The following is a 6000-nucleotide window of genomic DNA, read 5'->3' on the forward strand; positions in this document are numbered from 1 at the left end:
CCAAATTTTCTGCCCTCGAGAGATTGGAAAGATCCGAGACAATACAAAAAGAAACAAGGAAATGAATCCTGGCAGGCTCGCCACTTATCTCTGTCACGGATCTCCCCGGAGAATACTCGGACCAAAAGATTGGATTAGGCGACAGGTTTACCCCACAGATGCATATTTAATACACCCTACGTGACACACACTAGCACACAAAACAAAGTAACAAACTAACGGAAAACACAGACTATCAATACGCACGACCCGGGAACACTGCTAATAGCGTCTACTGCTAGCGTTCTACTGTTAGCGGTCGGCGTTTGTGCTCAATTTTGGTTGGGTGCGGCTGCGGCATTGTATGGCTCCAGTAGCCGGCGTCTAGGTGGCGCTCGACGTGCTCAGGCTGGCGTTGCTGGTGTTACGTTTCGCCTACGACGCGCGGTATAGCCGGCGCGGATGCAATGGACGCCGGGGCTTCGTTCAAAGTGGCGGTCATTTTGACCCGTTCATCGCTGCCGCAACGCCTCCCGCCAAGCGCGTCCAGGCAGGTTTCAATGCCACGTGCCTTCGTGTGTGCGTGTGTGTGTGTGCATGTTGGTGCCCACGCTTGTCAAAGCGCGGCAGCCGGGGAGAGGAGCTCCCCAACTGGGAGGCGAGGAGGTCTGACCGGCGCCGGCCCGGCGGACGCGCACGTCACGTCTCAACATGTCCGAGCGTCGCCGTATCGGGCGCCTCATCCCGAGCCGTTCCTTCTTGCCCTCGAATCCGAGGGTATAAAGGCGGCTGCCCCGGACGCCAAAGAGACTTCGATTTCTTCCTTCGAGTAACGTGGTCGCCCTGACCGGCTGCTCTTTTGCGATGCCAGAATAAACAAGTTGTTCTGTTGCCAGTCGACTCATCCTTTGCCGGGACCTTCGGATGTTTCCAGCTGTGCCCCAGGCCGCCAGGCCAACGCTACCCTTGGGGCTTGCAACCCATTTGCATCAACTGGTTGCCAGCGGTGGGATCGCAACAACGGAGGCCAGCAGCGAAGATATGCGGTCAACTGTATGCTGAGCAGCACAACGACCATCCGGGAGCAGTGCAACGAGCCCTGTGTGATGACTGGTTGCCTGCAGCGGAACGACTGAGCTGAATTCTTGGCTGCGAGGTTTGGTGAGTGCGGGACTTTCTTCTTCCGAGTTTTGCCAGGCTTTTGTTAGTGTCAGAAACAGAGCTGGTAATTGTGGTTGTCGTTGCTGCCGGGTTAGTTTGCGGCAAGACAATAGTAGGCAGTAGAGAAAGCAGCATTCGGAGCAGCCATGGATTTGAAGTCGTTGCGCAAACCGAAATTACTGGAGCTTGCAAGAGAGTTGGGTCTGGATGTCTCAGACAAACTCAGAAAACCAGAACTGCTAAGGGCTATTCTTGAGTTGGAGGCTGAGGATGACGAGCTGTCGGAATGCCTTGAGACCATTGAGGAGAGGGAGCAAAAAGAGAAAGACGAGCGCGAACGTAAAGAGCAAAAAGAGAAAGACGAGCGCGAACGTAAAGAACAAAAAGATAAAGAGAAAGAAGAGCGCGACCGTAAAGAACAAAAAGAGAAAGACGAGAGCGAACGTAAAGAACAAAAAGAGAAAGAAGAGCGCGTCCGTCAACACGCTTTGGAAATGAAGCGTCTCGAGGTAGAGATGGAACGCGATCGTAATGGAAGGAAGTCAGGCACACGGTGCAGGAGAACGGGTATCGTTCAAAATGACTGACCTGATGCGGCCGTTTAAGCTTGGAGAGGACATTGGTTTGTTCCTGGTTAACTTTGAGCGAACGTGCGAGAAGCAGGGGTTCTCTCGGGAAACGTGGCCACAGCGCTTGCTCACTTTGTTACCCGGCGAGGCGGCCGACGTAGTCGCTCGCTTGAAGAGAGAGGAGGCAGAGGATTTCGACCAAGTGAAATCGAGTCTGCTAAAAAAGTACAGGCTGTCAGCGGAGGCGTTCCGTCGGAAGTTTCGGGAAAATGAAAAAGGCAGAAGCGAGTCATATACAGAGTTTGCCTACAGGCTTATGTCAAACATGCAGGAGTGGCTCAAAGAAGAGAAAGCGTTTGGTGACCACGAGAAAATTCTGCAGTGTTTCGGGCTGGAACAGTTTTATAGTCGGTTACCTGAGAACGTGCGGTACTGGGTCTTGGATAGGCCAGACGTTAGTACAGTGGCTAAAGCCGCCGAGCTAGCCGAGGAGTTTGTGACGCGTCGGGCTCGCGGAGCTAAGGACGGAGCGAGGACAAGACCCAGTCAGGAGGTTTAGCACCTCCTTTTGTCTTGCCTCGTGGGCAATACCTGTATGTTGCCCAAAGGAGAAATAAACAAAAAAAGGGTGAATTTGGCTCCAAGTCTGAGAGGCCGAAGTTCACACCCATGAGAGCAAGGGGGGACACACGTAGTGCGGATGCGAGTGAAAGCAGTCCGACCGAACGTAAGGAGACGGCGGCAGCCGAAGCCGAACGCAGAAAGCGGTTCGAGACGAGGCAAGCGCGCGTGTGTTATACGTGCCAGAAGCCGGGTCACATTTCGGCGCAGTGTCCAGAAACAAAAAGAAAAGTCGTGTGTTTGTCATTATGTAGCACTGACGAGAACATGAAGCTTCTCGAGCCTTACATGCGAGACTTCCTCGTGAACGGGAAAGAGTGCCGAGTGCTTCGTGATTCCGCAGCTACAATGGATGTAGTTCACCCCTCTTACGTAGAACCCAATATGTTCACGGGCGAGTGCGCATGGATCAAGCAAGCCGTGGAAGCTCATAGCGTGTGTCTGCCCGTAGCAAAAGTGCTTATTGAAGGACCTTTCGGAGCACTTGAGACGGAGGCCGTAGTGTCATCTATGCTGCCCCCCCCCCCCCCCCCCCAGTACCCGTACCTATTTTCGAACAGGTCCGATCACCTCCTGCGCGAGAAGGGGCTTTTGTTTGGTGAGGCTAGCGTTCAGGCCTTAACCGGATCGAGAGTTCGGGAGCTCGCTGCAAAGGCGGTAGTTGCGGGGCCGACGTTGTCGAACAATGAGAAAGGGTCGGAGGCGCAGCAAGCTGATATTCAGAGCACGTCCGAACTGAATAAAATTGAGCCTGTAGCGTTGAAGGCACCAGGTACTGGAGAGGAAATGCCCGACACGGGAAAGTTAGAAGAGCTTCCGGTCGAGCTTCCGGGACTAGGCTCAGTGACGAACATGGAAGACACTGATCAGGTCAGTAGTGACTTAATCATTAAAGCACCGCTGTCGCCTGAGCAGAAAACCGAACTACACCAACTCTTACAAGAGTTTCAAGGTCAGTTCTCTGAGAGGCCTGGTAGAACTTCTGTCCTTACTCATGATATAGAACTTACCTCCCCAGAGCCAGTACGATCCAAGGCGTACCGGGTGTCACCCCGCCAGCGCGATATTATGGAGGCTGAGGTAAAGAAAATGCTACAGCTCGGTGTTATTGAGGCGGGTGAGAGTGATTATACCTCCCCTTTGATTTTAGTTGAGGTACCGGGCAAGGAACCTCGTCCTTGCGTCGACTACCGCAGGCTTAATTCCATCACTAAGGATCAAATTTATCCGATCCCTAACATCGAGAGCGCCTTGAGAAAGTTAGTAGCGCTCAGTTTATTTCCACCCTAGATCTTGTCAGGGGTTATCGGCATGTTCCACTTACAGAAGAGGCTAGTAGGTATGCGGCGTTCATTTCACCAATGGGAACATTCCGTCCTAAAGTTTTGAGTTTTGGTTTGAAGAACGCGCCATACTGCTTTTCAAGCCTCATGGACAAAGTGTTGCGGGGACAGGAAGAATTCGCTTTACCGTATTTAGACGACGTAGCGATATTCTCCGCATCCTGGTCTGAGCATATGGCACACTTGCGGGCAGTGCTAACCCGCCTGCGCGAAGCGGGCTTGACAGTCAAGGCTCCCAAGTGCCAATTAGCACAAGCCGAGGTTGTCTACCTCGGTCACGTGATTGGACAGGGTCGTCGCCGCCCCTCTGAAATAAAGGTGGCCGCTGTGCGAGACTTCCCGGAACCGCGCACGAAGACCGATATTCGGTCGTTCTTAGGTTTCGCCGGCTACTATCAGAGGTACATCCCCAGGTACTCCGATATCGCGGCTCCCCTGACGGATGCTCTAAGAAAAACAGAGCCCCAAACAGTCGTCTGGGGCGAGACAAAGGAAAGAGCTTTTAGCGCCCTAAAGAGCGCCCTAACAAGCCAGCCTGTGCTACGATCGCCAGACTACACAAAAGGGTTCGTTGTTCAGTGCGATGCTAGTGAGCGAGGCATAGGCGTTGTACTGTGCCAAAGGGACAATGGAGAAGTGTAACACCCCGTCCTGTATGCTAGTCGTAAGCTGACCTGTCGTGAGCAGGCGTACAGCGCCACCGAGAAAGAGTGTGCGTGTCTCGTGTGGGCCGTTCAGAAATTGTCATGCTACCTAGCCGGCTCGAGGTTTATCATTGAGACGGATCACTGCCCTCTCCAATAGCTGCAGACCATCTCTCCCAAAAATGGCCGCCTCCTGCGCTGGAGCCTCGCTTTGCAACAATATTCCTTTGAGGTGCGTTACAAAAAGGGGAGTCTCAACGGTAGCGCCGATGGCTTAAGTCGAGGCCCCTAACGTAGGAATCCGCCTCAAAGTTGTTTGTTACTGATGTTTTCTTCCTGAGGCAGGATTTTTAACATATTGCTTTTGTTTAGTGTTTCAAAGTGATGACGTGCTTTCTTGTGCAATTTTCCCATTTGTGGACGCGTTCTGAGTGCTGCTTGACTACTGTAAGGACCTAGGCAGTAGTATAAAAGGGGAAAGAGCCTGGCAGAGCTTAGTGAGGGTTGTCTCGTGCTTGCTGATTGAGCGGTTGCGTTTCGGCGTAGTTCTAACGCTTGCTGGGAACGAGAACAAAAATGGCAACTCTCCCGAAGTCACTTTGCAGTGTCCTGTGTGAACCTGAACCTGAGAACGAGGCCTTCTCTGTGCGCTGCGCTCAAGCAACGCCGAGGGACGACAGATTTCGATTACGAGCATCATCGAGCGACATCCCTCTGGACAGCGGATGCAGTCCCCTGACCATCGGGATCTCCTTCTCCCGGCGGGGCGGTCTGTTACGTTTCGCCTACGACGCGCGGTACAGCCGGCGCGGATGCAACGGACGCCGGGGCTTCGTTCAAAGTGGCGGTCATTTTGGCCCGTTCATCGCTGCCGCAACGCCTCCCGCCAAGCGCGTCCAGGCAGGTTTCAATGCCACGTGCCTTCGTGTGTGCGTGTGTGTGTGTGCATGTTGGTGCCCACGCTTGTCAAAGCGCGGCAGCCGGGGAGAGGAGCTCCCCAACTGAGAGGCGAGGAGGTCTGACCGGCGCCGGCCCGGCGGACGCGCACGTCACGTCTCAACATGTCCGAGCGTCGCCGTATCGGGCGCCTCATCCCGAGCCGTTCCTTCTTGCCCTCGACTCCGAGGGTATAAAGGCGGCTGCCCCGGACGCCAAAGAGACTTCGATTTCTTCCTTCGAGTAACGTGGTCGCCCTGACGGGCTGCTCTTTTGCGATGCCAGAATAAACAAGTTGTTCTGTTGCCAGTCGACTCATCCTTTGCCGGGACCTTCGGATGTTTCCAGCTGTGCCCCAGGCCGCCAGGCCAACGCTACCCTTGGGGCTTGCAACCCATTTGCAATACTGGCGGCGCCGTTGGCTGCGTTATACAAGCTGCCTGTCCAAGCCGCCGTGGAGGTGATGCCGATGATGTTGTCGTTGGGGCCCCACCCGGATGGGTGGCAACAGCGCTGTAGACACCTCTGGCCGTAGCAGGTGGTAGTGACCTCGTTGACTCCCCGAAACGGGTTCAGGAACGGCAGGAAGTCCACGGTGCGAAGCCATAGGTCTTGAACTCACCGGAGCAGTATCCGGCGTTGCTCTCTTCCAGCTGAAGCGTTCCTGACCCGCCGGAGCCTCCACTCTCTGTTCTTCCCCCCGTGCCACACTCTCCCTCGGGAGTTTTTAGCCTTGGCGTTGGTCCA

The 6000-nt window shown here is 54.4% G+C and overlaps 1 protein-coding gene across 2 annotated transcripts in view; it reads right to left on the bottom strand.

The window, feature by feature from the left end:
- The window catches only part of LOC144127807 (uncharacterized), a 1292097-nt gene that overhangs the window by 1192623 nt on the left and 93474 nt on the right, over nucleotides 1–6000 (bottom strand). The window lies entirely within an intron of this gene.

Source organism: Amblyomma americanum, chromosome 4 (genome assembly GCF_052857255.1).
Source record: "Amblyomma americanum isolate KBUSLIRL-KWMA chromosome 4, ASM5285725v1, whole genome shotgun sequence".
Taxonomy (NCBI): Eukaryota; Metazoa; Arthropoda; class Arachnida; order Ixodida; family Ixodidae; genus Amblyomma; species Amblyomma americanum.